This window comes from Neopsephotus bourkii, unplaced genomic scaffold (assembly GCF_033783945.1).
Source record: "Neopsephotus bourkii isolate Nb327-2 ecotype Australia unplaced genomic scaffold, CSIRO-AGI_Nbou_v1 NB_1760, whole genome shotgun sequence".
Taxonomy (NCBI): domain Eukaryota; kingdom Metazoa; phylum Chordata; class Aves; order Psittaciformes; family Psittacidae; genus Neopsephotus; species Neopsephotus bourkii.
Genome location: NW_026902234.1, coordinates 4,951,242 through 4,964,825, shown reverse-complemented (window position 1 = coordinate 4,964,825; position 13,584 = coordinate 4,951,242).

Here is a 13,584-nt window from a genome sequence, read left to right as displayed (position 1 = left end):
GCAGCCAGTGGTCTGAGGGATCAGACCTGCCCCTTCGCTGGGCTGCCTCACCCTCTCTGCAGCACAACTGGAGCCAGGCCCAGTGCTGGAAAGTGTTTTCCAGCTTCTTTGGTGGAGTTTGGGAGGAGGGTTCTGGTGCTGATACAACAGTACAGGCACAGAAAGGGAGCACCCACAATGGAGACATCGTTTACTGTAGCGGCTACTAGGGGACCTACTGAACTCGATAGTTTGCCAGCTTTATCTCCCTGAATGGGCCTTGTTAATTGGTGAGTGGTCATTCTATGGCTTGTACTTTGAGCAGCCAAGAGACTATGTATGTGCATGGTGTCTGAGTTTATTGGTGGCAGAATTCCCAACTCACAATATCCAAATGACTGTGCTGAGCTGACATGCTATGGTAACAGGAACATCGTATTGCTAATACAGTCCAAGGGAGGATTAATCTTTCAGGACCAAAAAACAGTTCCTGGCACCAGCTGGCAAGTGAAAGCCCCTGTGAGAAGGGAGAGGGGAGTAGCAGTGCAGTCAGGGCATTAGTATGGAGTCCCTGCGGAGAGAACAGAAGAAGGGCTGCAGGATCCAATTCCATATGTTTACTTAGGAAATGCTGGCGGTTTGAAGTCGAGTGCGTGCCCGAATGGATGAGTACATGTGTGAGTGTGCTTGTGACATCTGTGAGTTTCTGTACAAACTACTGCACAACCAATATCAATTATGTAACAGGAAAAGAAGAAACAAATATGCTAAGATAAGGCTCTGCTGTATTCTGAGCACCAGGCCCTTTCTTTGTCCCAGGGGAAGAGATCACTACAGGAACTGTGCACCAACACAGCCTAGATTAAACTAAGACAAGGAGGAACTGATAAACTGGAGAGGAAAAGAAAAATATTCCCTTCCCCACCCCCCTAAAAGGAAATATCCAAAAAATACCTTAAAAAAACAGATTGTGTTCACTTGTAGCACACCTGAGAGGCTGAAGTTGAAACTAAGTTCATTGCACTGCACTAAAAAGGGGATGAAAATCCATCAAGAGTGGAAATAAGCATAGACTAGGTGCAACAGAAAATGAATAATCCAGAATTAAGCTGCCACCTCCATGCTGGGGCAGAGAGAGGCTGTCAGCAGCAACAGCTGGGGCTCAACTGGCATCTCCTCTCTTGGAGTTTCCCTCAGCAGCAGGTCCTGCTGTCCTGTTGCTGCTTCCCCTCACTCGCCTTGCAATACAAGAGCCAGGAAGAAGCAGCATGTCCAACCCTCAACTTCCGCCTGAAATCTCACAAGAGGAATGAGTTTCCAAATGACTGTACAGAGAAGAAAAGCAAGAGAGCAGGATAGAAGGATCATCATGGAAAAGCGTTGAGGGAAAAGGAGCTTGTACATATAAAAGGAATGAGTTACATGGGCAGTAGGCCATCTGAAGTGAAAGCAGCAGAATAGGTCACTCAATCAGAAACTGTATTCTATGTGAATGGCAGAAAAGTGAGACTGGAGAGTGTCTGAGTTGTTGACCATTCTCTCCCATAATTAAGGATTTGCTTGTTCAAGATTGCATTGCGTCCACCACAGTGTCCCTGTATCCACCAAACTCTCTCTCCATGCTCCAAACCAAATTGCAATAGACAATTCTTGCCCATAAAAACAATCTTTTCATGTTTAAGCAGAAACTTTCTTTTTGAATTTTGAGTCTCTGCCTTCTTTTCAGATTGACCACAGATATGATGAACAGGTGAATTCAGTTCTTCACTGAAAATCCTACCATAACTCCCTTCTTTATCTTCTTTAGATAAGCTAAATGTATTCAGCCTTTTTTGAAGGTCTTCAGAAGCCTTTGATCATTCTTGTCCAAATGATCTGTATCACTTCTGAAGTGTACTCAGGTACTTTCATTAATGCATCTACAACGAGTAAACTAAAAAGATTGCTTTATTTTAAATATTATGTGTATTCTCTTGCACATACACCACAGAATAAATTTTATCTTTTCCTCAGCAACTTGATGCTCCTAACACGTGTCCAGCCTGTAGCAAGCATGACCCACATAGCTACCAATTTCTTAGAAAAAATTCTGCCTGACCAGCTGCATTCTCATCCTGCATTTATTGATCATTTCTCTTTTTAGTCCTTTCTACTCGCCCTTCTTGAATTTCATCCTCCCTCCCCTTTTTTTTTTCCAGACCACTTTGAAAATCTGTCAAGGTCATTTTGAATTCTAAGCCTTTCTTGCAATGTGCTTCTTATTTGCAAGGTCAGTAAGGATAGTTCTCCATTCCATAGCTCTGTGTGTGTGTGTGTTTGCATGTACATGTATGAAAGAATAAAATAGGAAGAGTGTATCCTTTGTGTATCTAATGTTTACTTATGCAGTAGATGCAGGATGAGATGACAGATGTCATCTAAGGGACAGTGGTGCTCTGCACCATTTTCTTCACTCACTAAAATGGATCATACTTGAGGAAATCACCATATAGATTATTGGTTAATGTTGTTGATCTGAAAACCTACCACCCCACTTTAGGTTACCTTGGTAAAATGAAATTAAAGAGTAATACATACATATGCACGCATATATAAGTATGTACCTAAGTGTGCAGACATGTGTACATATATACACATGGATTTGTCATTTAAACTGTTCATAATAAAAACAATTAATAAGTAAGAGACACAAATACACTAATAAAATAAAATTAGCTGCTTGGAGGGACTCCCATCTTTCAATAGAAAATTCCTGTAATTTCTGACACATCAGTAGGACACCATCCTTCAAAATTACACTGCATCTTTTTATTTTGTACAGAGCTGAGACCTGAAAATGAGTGCAGTGAGGCCTATTTCTGTTGCTTTTGAACAGGTTTTTTTTCATTTATTTCTTAGTGTAACAGTTGGACTGCACAGAAGCACTGAAGCTTAACAAAAAAGACTCTCATCTCAGACAAAAACTGTAATTATCACAGGGGAACAAATTAAACAGAAAACCCTGCTGGAATGAGATTTCCACATATTTAGAGTGTGTTAATACTAATAATATGGCACATACTAACAATAGAATCTTCCTGTAGCTTTTGTAGTATCAGATATGAGTGAAAATATGTATGATTACACTGCCTCAAAAGAAACAAGATGCTCAAACTCTTTTGTGACTTTTTTTTTTTCAATATTTAGGAGGTAGGGAAATAATTTGAAAATTTTAGTGTATTTTAAATGTTTCCATCTTAATCAGTAGATTTTTAAATTTTTAATGGTATTGATCTAAACAATAAGAAGAATCAATTTCATATGTATTTGCTACAGTAAAGCATGATATGTTCAAATATATTTATTTTTTCCACTAGTTGTGTCATCTGCCAATCACATATCTTAAATTAGCTGCCCATTACATTGGGCATCTATGAAGGAGTTAGGCTCAGTATATCAATTCTACAGTTAAGAGTATTTTCCAGCAATCTAAGAAACCCCCCAACAATTAAAGATAAATACATATGAAATCAAGGTATTAATAATGGAAACCATGACACTACAGAAGGAAGTGCTACAGCAGGTTTATTCATGCCAGAGGTCTTACAAACAATTATTATTGTCCAGTTTCATAATATTATCACAGTCTTATGCAGCACATGTATATAAACAGTAATAAGATTTAGTTTTGCTTCAAAGTTCAATGATTGTTCCCCTAACAATGTGTATCATACGCATCTTTTTCTAAATTTTTGAAACTATGGCATCTATTAAGCCTGCTTACATGTGTGTACATATATTTGTTTATATAAATGTATTTTGTGTGAACAGACATGAATGTTGCAGTGTCTACATCTGTTTTCAGATGCACTCAGTCCCTGAAACTTTAGCTTTTAATCATACTGTTAGCTAATACAACACGTTTAAAAATAATTGTGATAAATTTAACAGTTTCCTTATTTTCCTTCCTTTTAAAATTATCTTACTCGAACTAGAATGATTTTTATGTTTCCATTTAAAGAAATAAGTTGTAAATCTCTGTACACAGGAACCACTTTTATGGTAAAAGTATCCTGTTTGAATCTGCACAGGCAGTATTTATATTATTTTCTTTTTCAAGGACTATCTCTGTAACATTATTGACACATTTGGATCAATACGTTTAAAGGTTTCCCTTAAAAAAAATCAAATGCAGGAGTCATTTGTATGTTTACCTTAATATTATACACTTGTCTCTTTAAGGTGACAGCAGATGGTCCAATAAGAAGTGGCAGAACTAAGTACTGAAAATATAGCAGCCCATCTCAAGCTCCCTTAACCGTAAAATCTTTGAATTTACGCTCAACTGAGCGATAAGAAGTAGTCATGAAATGTCCAAGGGTGAATCAGGCTGTTTAGAAGTGTACCTATTTCCCCTGCAGCATAAGAAACCCTTCAACACTCTGTCTAAATGCACAGGCAATATTTAGTAGTCTTATTTATCAATTAACCATTTACATCACACTCAGACTCTGTGCATCATGGTGTCTGCTGAGAACTGTTGTACTGTTTGAGAACTGTTGTACTGTTTGCCTTCCAGGTTTCTGTGGGCTGTTTTGTTAATGCACGTTTTGTAGCTCTCCAAGGTTAATTTAATACTGCCATTCCGGCATGAATAGTTTGATAGTCTGGGGACTAAATCCTCAGAGAATGTAAACCAACACAACTCCACTGAAATCATCACATAACATCACAGTTTGCATCACAACACCATCAGGTCCATTACTTACAAATAATTTCAAGTTATATGTGATTTCCTAGACAGGATTATATTCTTCTTTGTGTCTGTATCTGTCTCTCCGTCATTCCCTATACCTCCCATTGTAGGTTATACTCTCTGTTCCACCTATGCAGAAGTGCAGACCTGAGCAAAGCACTATTGGTCTGCTATTTTAATCACTGAAGCAACCACAGCAGAGAAAACTACTCTAAATCACAAATTTTCTTCTGAACCATACTATGGCAGCTCCATGGCCTAATCTTCAAATGCCTTCTCACATTGAACCAGCGCTGATTGTAGCTTTGTTCCTTTACAGGGAGACAGAAAAACCTGATGTCTGATCTCTGCTATATGTTTTTACCAACCTTAAGCTTACTTGAATGCAAAACCATTGCCAACATCATCCAGTTCATCCTTTGACAGACACACATAAAAATTTGTGTATTTTGAAGAGAATAAGCAGGATATTTTCTGAAGAAGCTCAGTGAAAGTGAATATGCAGCTTTACTCAGTATGAGTGCAACAGGCAGGAAGACAGAGCAAATCAGCATCCAGAGGAAGACAAAGATGCCATCAAAGGGATTACTTCATTATCCTTTTCTGTCAAGACATTATGGGCATGGGTATGATGTAGCACTGCCATTTTCTGCATAAAGTTAATGTAAGCAGCCCAGGAAGGATTATTCCCTGCAAGAAAAAATTCCTGCTTATTCTCCAAGCTGCCAGGATAGCAGAGGAAAAGTGCAGAAGTAAAGGGAGGAGGCTGGGGCTGATGCACTTAATGCACTGTATCAGTCTTTAGTCCAGGAATCTAAACTAGCTGCATAGCCAAGATTGTTACAGTTATTTTACAGGTACATAGTTTGGAAACAAAGTTCAGCGGCTTGAGCAAACACAAAAAAAAAAAAAAAAGAAAAGAAATCGCAGACATAAGGGAACACTAGGTCTCCATTCTCTGCTTTTTGGAGGTAGGAATTGGAGAAAGAGGGAGAAAGAGAGAATATGCATAATGTACTTTATATGCAAAACACACAACAGCATAAAAACAAAGATCACTCACAGTTTTGCAATACATATATATAGCATAACATTAAAGAAATTACTCATCAAAAAGCATAGTGATTACACAATAAAACATTTTGAGCAACAGAGATATAGCCTGGGCCATTCTCCAATGAGGAATTTTGAATTAACTAATGCAATTATTTTGACAACTGTAATTTCAGTAAAATTAAAGTTCTTGATGTCGTATTTCATCACTAACACATGGTTACAAGAGCCATATATGTCTCCCTTTATGTTTGTCAATGAAATGTTCCAGAATGATACAAAAATAATCTTACTTCCTGTAGTCAAAATTTACTCTGTACTTTGCTCGTTTGCCAGTATGTGAAAGAACTAATTTTGAGTCTGTCTTTGCGATTTAAACTTGCTTGTAGTATAGTACGGGGTAGGACAGCTACCAGTTCTGCTCTTTGGTGGTTGTACCAGACAGAAACACATCTTGAAAAAGCTGCGGATCTACCCAAGTTGTTCAAAAAGAGTATTGGATATTATACCATGCTGCCTCTCTGTAAATGACCAGTCCCAGGTGTGTGTCACATTCCCTGATACGGCAAGGCTGCCGCATTGACTGCATGCAGTCACTACATGCCCCATGTGAAGCAGCATTACCAGGGCTGGAACAAAGGCTGAGATGGCTCTAGCCCTGCCATTGCCACATTGCTTCACCAAGTGAGTACAACAGACTAGGTGCTGCAATAGCAGCCTGTGGAGCTGCTCTTTCTCTCTTCTCTGCATTTCCATTCCATTACTCCTTTCTAGGACTATGGCTATTTCTAGTGTGAGTCTTAAATGAAGCTTTTAAAATTCCCTAAAAGCTATGCAAAGCCGTATTCTATTCTGCTAGATAAGAAGGAAAGGGAGTTTATTTAGCTGGTAATCTTTCACTTTTGATGAGTTTTTAAATGAGTCAAATTGCATCAGAGAGGGGATGCATTAGCTGTGGACAGTGCAAGAGGGAGAAAAGGTCAGTTTCGGTCCCCTTCAGGGTCCTCTTTGCATGTTTCTGAATTGCAGTTCCAAATTTCAAAGGAGGAGGTATTCAGGATGAAATAATGGGAAAAAATGTCCGGAGGTTGGGTGAGGAGCCTGTGAGTAAACAAAGGGAATGGGGTGGAATGTTCCCCATGTTTTAGCATAAAAACGGTTCCCTTTCAGAACACCTGAGGTGCCAATAGATTATGCATTTTACACATCCTTTCTTTGTGGGGGTTGGGACAGAGGTTGGGAATGTCTGTAAGATGCCTCTTATGTTAGCCATAATCTAAAATCGCTACTCCGAGAAAAACAGCTGTGATCCCAACAGAAGCAATCTTCCTGTTAATGTGTCCTGATGACATTGTAGTGCATATATTTAAATCACTGAAGGTGTGATTTTATCCTCCCAGCTGAGGTGAATATCTATTCTCCTGGAGTCAAGCCTCATCATTAATTGCATCTCCATTCCATGAAACAACAGACAGCAGAGGCTGCTATGATAGTTAGCTGCTGCTGCCTAGTTTATTACAACACTGTTTTTTCAAACCTGATAAACAAATGGAAACTGACTGATTAATTTTACTTCAGTACCTTCACAGAGCCCCTGAAAATAATTTTGAAACTTGCAGTAGGTATTTTAAAATAATGTATCTCTCTACTGGGAAAAAAACAAGAGCTGTCATGTAACAATTCCGGGCCAAAAGCACCCTGCCCTAAAAACCTGGAGGAAAAACTGTGGAACTTTTTTTCATGGAATAAAATGAATAGGCATGGGAAGAACGAGAGGATGCAAACCATCTAGTCATTCAAATTCAAATACTACAAATTCATAACAGCAGAAATTTGTAAAATTACCTGTCTTTTATGCTCTAAATATGAATTAAAACCACATGCGGAACAAATAAATTGAAAAACAGATTTGTGGGGATTTTTCTTCATTTTTGTCTTCTTTCAACATATTTAGAGGCATTTTAGCATTTAAGAATCAGTATACATGTGATAATAAAAACTATTGATGAGCTTTAAATTCCTAGCCAATACATGTCTTTAACTGTTTCAGAGATCCAGAGGAAAAATTGATCCCCAAACCCTGTTTTCAGCTTTTGCTTATGCTGTTTTCCCTCAACATTTTAATTACTTGCAGTAGTTAGTCCTCTCTGTTGCCCAGTCATTGCCACAGCATCAATTTCATGCTTCAAATTTTTCTTAAGTGCCCACTTTGCATAAAAGCACTGACTACCTCCTCCTCAGCATCTAGTCTAAATACTGACTAGTCCTAACCTCCCCAATTTCCATTCATAGCCAGTGCCAGTGGTGCACGTACCCCTCAAGAATTTCGTTTTGGGAGCATGAAACAATGTAATTCTGGACATACAGCAACTTCAGAGCAAGCTGCTGTTTCTCAGTTGCGCTACACATCAGAATGAGCAAAACCCAACTGATTTTCTGCTTGTAGATTTCCCAAGCATTATTTTTCTTCACTGTCCCTTCCTTCTCACCTGGTTGCCTTCCAACCCTGTTCTTGAACAGCCCTCATGATGTCCCAGCTCATTGCAGGAAGCCTGGAATTAGATGAACTTTGAAGGACCTTTCCAACCCAAACCATTCTGGTTTTCTATGATACTCCCACAGCTGAACCATCTGCAGGCTGGAATACTCAGCCAAATGCCAACTACTGCAATGCAGACAGTAAGTAGTGAGTCTCCAAGCACTGCATCAACTCTTTCTTGGCTGCTAGCACCATTTCAGGTTTGGAGATCTAAGTCCTGTTTGCAAGTTCAACCCTGTAAATGATGAGCTGCATAACATTGAACCAGACTTTTCTAACTGCTTGTCTCCTCCTCCTTAAACTCAACTCATTTGCACTGAATACTCCCATCCTTTCTGCCTGTTTTCCCGAGGGACCTCTACCTTTGTTTTTCTCCCCACAGTAACCACATGACCTGTATCTTCTGCAGTTTATTACACTGTCAAACAAGCTTAGCCACATTGGCTGAGCCTTGCCTTTCTTCCGATAGGCATGTAATTTCATGAGACTCTTCTGAAGTGTCTTATTTTTAATAGTGACCACCTTCAGTAGCTTAGAACCTCATAGCGTTGTGTAAAAGCACATAGCCCCTTTGTACAGTCAGCAGATTTCAGGCTACTAATGCAAAGGTTTTCTTTCTCTCTTATGTCCATACAACCTCTGGTAATATGGACACCTTAGTCCTTCCTTCGTCATCAGAGATCTCTTGACTCCTGGACTGAAACATGCCCCAGGTCCCACTCACTGCGTGCTGCAGTGAGGCACACATTACAAAGACCAGACTAACTTCATTCTGGTGGCACAAGTTTTGGCCAAGAAGGAAGATGACCCATGGACAACTATGTTTGATGGAGATAGCTGACAACATAAGGCCTCTCTTCAGGATTGCCTTGGAATGAAACCCAAACTTAGGCTCAATTGAAGTCAAGAGCTCAAGTGTGCTACCTAATGTCGATGAGTTTTAGCACATGTTTAAATGCTTCCTTTAATTGGGCAAAAAACATTTCCCCCCCCTTTTTTTTTCTCCAGCAAATAAGCTTATTTTCTCCTATTCATCTATTTGATCTGCTTCATCTTAAGTATTGTTTCCTATCACTTTATTACATGATAAAAGTGAATAAGAATGGATGCTGAACTCACCTGGTATTAGCTTTCAGAACAGGTCATAAAATAATGTAATGTTATGTAGATATTCAGGGCATACCATCAATAAAGATAAAGATTTTTTACATCTATCAGTCCAAGAAAATTAATGTAGCCTCTACTTGCATCTCTCCACCTTGGTATACCTTATTAAACTCAGGGCAATTACGATCTGAACATTTTTAGTATGACAAACATCAGGGATCATCTGAGGTTAATGCCAATTAATAGGTTGCGGCAGCCACGGAGTAACTGGCAATTTGGATGAGACAATGAAAGAAACAAGGAAGCAGAAAAAGGTAGAAGGGGATAATATTGTATAACTTAGAAATCAAAGACAAAATTGCAATAAATACTATTACTGGTAAAGGTATCATCGCAAATTAAACTCCACAACATCTCATCAGTCCATGCTGTTATGTCACACTCATCATTGCAGCATATGAACTACAGTAACTCTGTACACTATATTTCATCAAGGAGCTCCACTGTGTTCGTGGGGATGTCAGGGTCTGAAAAGGTGATCAGTCATAAAGATGTCTGTAGCTTTATGTATTTAATGCTGTTTTCATGAGACCTGATGTAATTGTTTTACAATTTCTGTATATACCTGTGTACGTCTGTGCAATATTTTCAAAGCCTTCTTGCTTTTTATCTCAGATACAGTTGAGCCAGATCCTTTAAACAGACAGAATTTGTTATAGTTTCTTTGACTTCACGGGGATTGTGCCAGTTTACACCAGTTCAAGCTGAAACTGAAGAGATTTTATATCCTCTGAGTACCATATATCCTGGAGAAAGAGGTTAAGGTAGTAGATGGTTTTGACCTGGCATAGCATACTGTAAAGGAAAAATACGGGACAAAATCCCAAGCTCTTTGCTTCCTTGTTAGAATTTTCTTCATTCCAGTCAGGGATGTAAATAATGAAACATTGCATAGAGAAATTATGCCCATTATTGAGTCAATTTTAAACAAAAAACTTAACAAATACACATGGACATGTTTTATGCATAAGAGGTATAAGAAAGATGCACATTGGATTTGAGTTTTCAATTAGGCACACATAAGAGCTTAAAAAAAATGAGTGTGATTATTTATCAAATTTATATACATTTACCGTGATTTCATGATAGTGGGGGATCATGAGCTTTCCAAATCTTACTAGGCTATAGAAATAGAAAATAATTTCATTAACAGAACGTTATCCCTAGTGTCACAGTAACTACACATAAATCAGGCACACAGCTAAGGATACAGTATATACCAGAAACAAATTCAGATTTCAAACAATTAGTTCCTGCATTTAATTATTTGTTCATTAACATACTGTTTTATCTGATGCTAAAGGCCACAACTCTCATATGATCTTTTGAAGATGCCATTGTTTACTTCTTGATGTAACCACATTTGGATGCATGAAACATAAACTAGGTTGTAACAAAAACAGGCAAGAAGAAAATCCAAAGTAATGTATGATTATGTGTGCACAAAAAACAACAAACCCTCTCCAGAAGCTATTGGGAGAACTGGCTACCCTGGCTTTGGAGAAGTCTGAGGTTCAGAATAACTTCTTTGCCTCAGTCTTCACTGACAAAGGCTCTGACTGCACCACCCAAGCCTTGGAAGGCAGACACAGGGACTGTAAGACTGAAGACCCTAGGCCCGCTGTAAGAGATGATCTGGTTCAAGACCATCTTAAGAATCTGGACGGACACAAGTCCATGGGACCTGATGAAATCCATCTGTGGGTCCTGAAGGAGTTGGCAAATGAAGTTGCTAAGCCGCTGACCATCATATTTGAAAAATCATGGCAGTCAGGTGAAGTTCCCAGCAACTGGAAAAAGGGAAATATAACCCCCATTTTCAAGAAGGGGAAAATGGATGACCCAGGGGACTACAGACCAGTCTGTCTCACCTCTGTGTCTGGCAAAAATCTTGGAGCAGATTCTTCTGGAAGGCATGCTAAGGCACATGGAAAACAATGAGGTGGCTGGTGACAGCCAGCATGGCTTCACTAAGGGGAAATCCTGCCTGACCAATTTGGTGGCCTTCTATGATGGGGCTACAGAACTGATGGAGAGGGGCAGAGCAGTTGACGTCATCTGCCTGGACTTGTGCAAAGTGTTCAACACTGTCCCACATGACATTCTTGTCTCTAAATTGGAGAGACATCAATTTGATGGATGGACCACTCAGTAGATAAAGAACTGGCTGGATGGCTGCATGCAAAGGGTTGTGGTCAATGGCTCAATGTGCAGCTGGAGACCAGTAACGAGTGGTGTCCCTCAGGGATCAGTGTTGGGAACAGTCCTGTTCAACATCTTTGTCGGTGGCATGGACAGTGGGATTGAGTGCGCTCTCAGCTAGTTTGCCGATGACACCAAGCTGTGTGGTTCGGTTGATACGCTGGAGGGCGAAGGAATGCCATCCAGAGGGACCTTGACATGCTTGTGAGGTGGGCTGATGTCAAGTGCAAGGTCCTACACCTGTGTCAGAGCAATCCCAGACACAGCTATAGGTTGGGCAGAGAAGAGATTCAGAGCAGCCTTGTGGAGAATAACTTGGGGGTGTTGGTCAATGAGAAACTTCACATGAGCTGGCAGTGTGTGCTCGCAGCCCAGAAAGGCAGTCGTATCCTGGGCTGCATCAAAAGGAGCATGATCAGCAGGTGAAAGGAGGTGATCCTGCCACTCTGCTCTGCACTCATGAGACCCCAGTTGGAGTATTGTGTACAGTTCTGGTGTCCTCAACATAAAAAGGACATGGAACTGTTGGAACAAGTCCAGAGGAGGGCCAAGAGGATGTTCGGGGGCTGAGGCACCTCCCGTATGAAGACAGACTGAGAAAGTTGGGGCTGTTCAGCCTGGAGAAGAGAAGGCTGAGTGGAGACCTCACAGCAGCCTTCCAGTATCTGTAGGGGGCTTATAAGGATGCTGGGAAGGGACTGTTCATTATGGACTGTAGTTATAGGAGAAGGGGTAATGGGTTCAAAATTCAACAGGGAAAGTTTAGGTTAGTTATAAGGAAGAAGTCCTTTAGTTTGAGAGTGGTGAGACACTGGAACAGGTTGCTCAAGGAAGTTTTGAATGAAACTCTGGTAGTGTTCAAGGCCATGCTGGATGGAGTCTTGGGTGACATGGTTCAGTGTGGTGTCCCTGTGCATGGCAGAAGGTTTGGAACTAGATGACCTTAATGTCCTTTCCAATCCTAACTATTCTATGTTTCTCTTTTACCTGGATCTAAGAATGACCTCATATGCAGCATTTTCGATGCATAGATTTCAAGGTAAAATCAACTAATTCCATACCTGATGTCCATAGCCTTTAAAAAAAATACGAATTGTCTATCTCTGATAAGCTGGAAACCAGATCAAGAGGGTTTTTTTTTTAAAGAACCAGAGAATCATATTCTACTTTAATGAGTGTTTAGTAAAATAGTCCACAGTTACCCATGTTTTGAGGTGTTTTAACTATAAGGCTATGATTAAGCCGTGAAATGTAGTGAAGGCTTTAAAAAAACCCATCCCGTACACGGCTTTTACATATTCACATGTGTTTGAATCTTAACAGAATAGGTCTGTTCTTTTTGTTTGAAACTGCTATTTTAAAAGAGCAAAATGCACAAAAAAAAAACGAATACATAAATTGAGGGAACAATGAAATTCCATTTCAACTCACCCAAGAGGTAGCATTTATTAATGGCCACTTGGTAATGGAAAGTAGGGAGATAGTGTGTGGATTATTTTAAATTATTACATATCTTCTTACTTAGAATATAAGTAATTAGTACAGTTGACTACAAAACCAAGCAATAAATCTACATTAGTTTGTTGAATCTATGTTAGCAGACATCCTTGGTGTGTAATTCAGATTAATATTTATAGCTCTGCATGAATTTCTTGTACTTGGCTCTGTAAATTTAGCTTGGAGGACACCAACAACTGTGTTTAGCTTTGTGATGCAATGAAAAATGTCCATGCTGATTGAGGTCCAAAAATTATTTTCAAGTATAAATATATGTTTGCGTTTCCGTCTTTCCAAAGTGCCTGAGCTAAAAAAAGCATTCCAAGCTTTTCTTTAAAAAAAAACCCACAACTTTCAGCTTCAGGATAGTGTTTCTACGTTGGAATGTGAAAACTTACATTCAGCGTATATG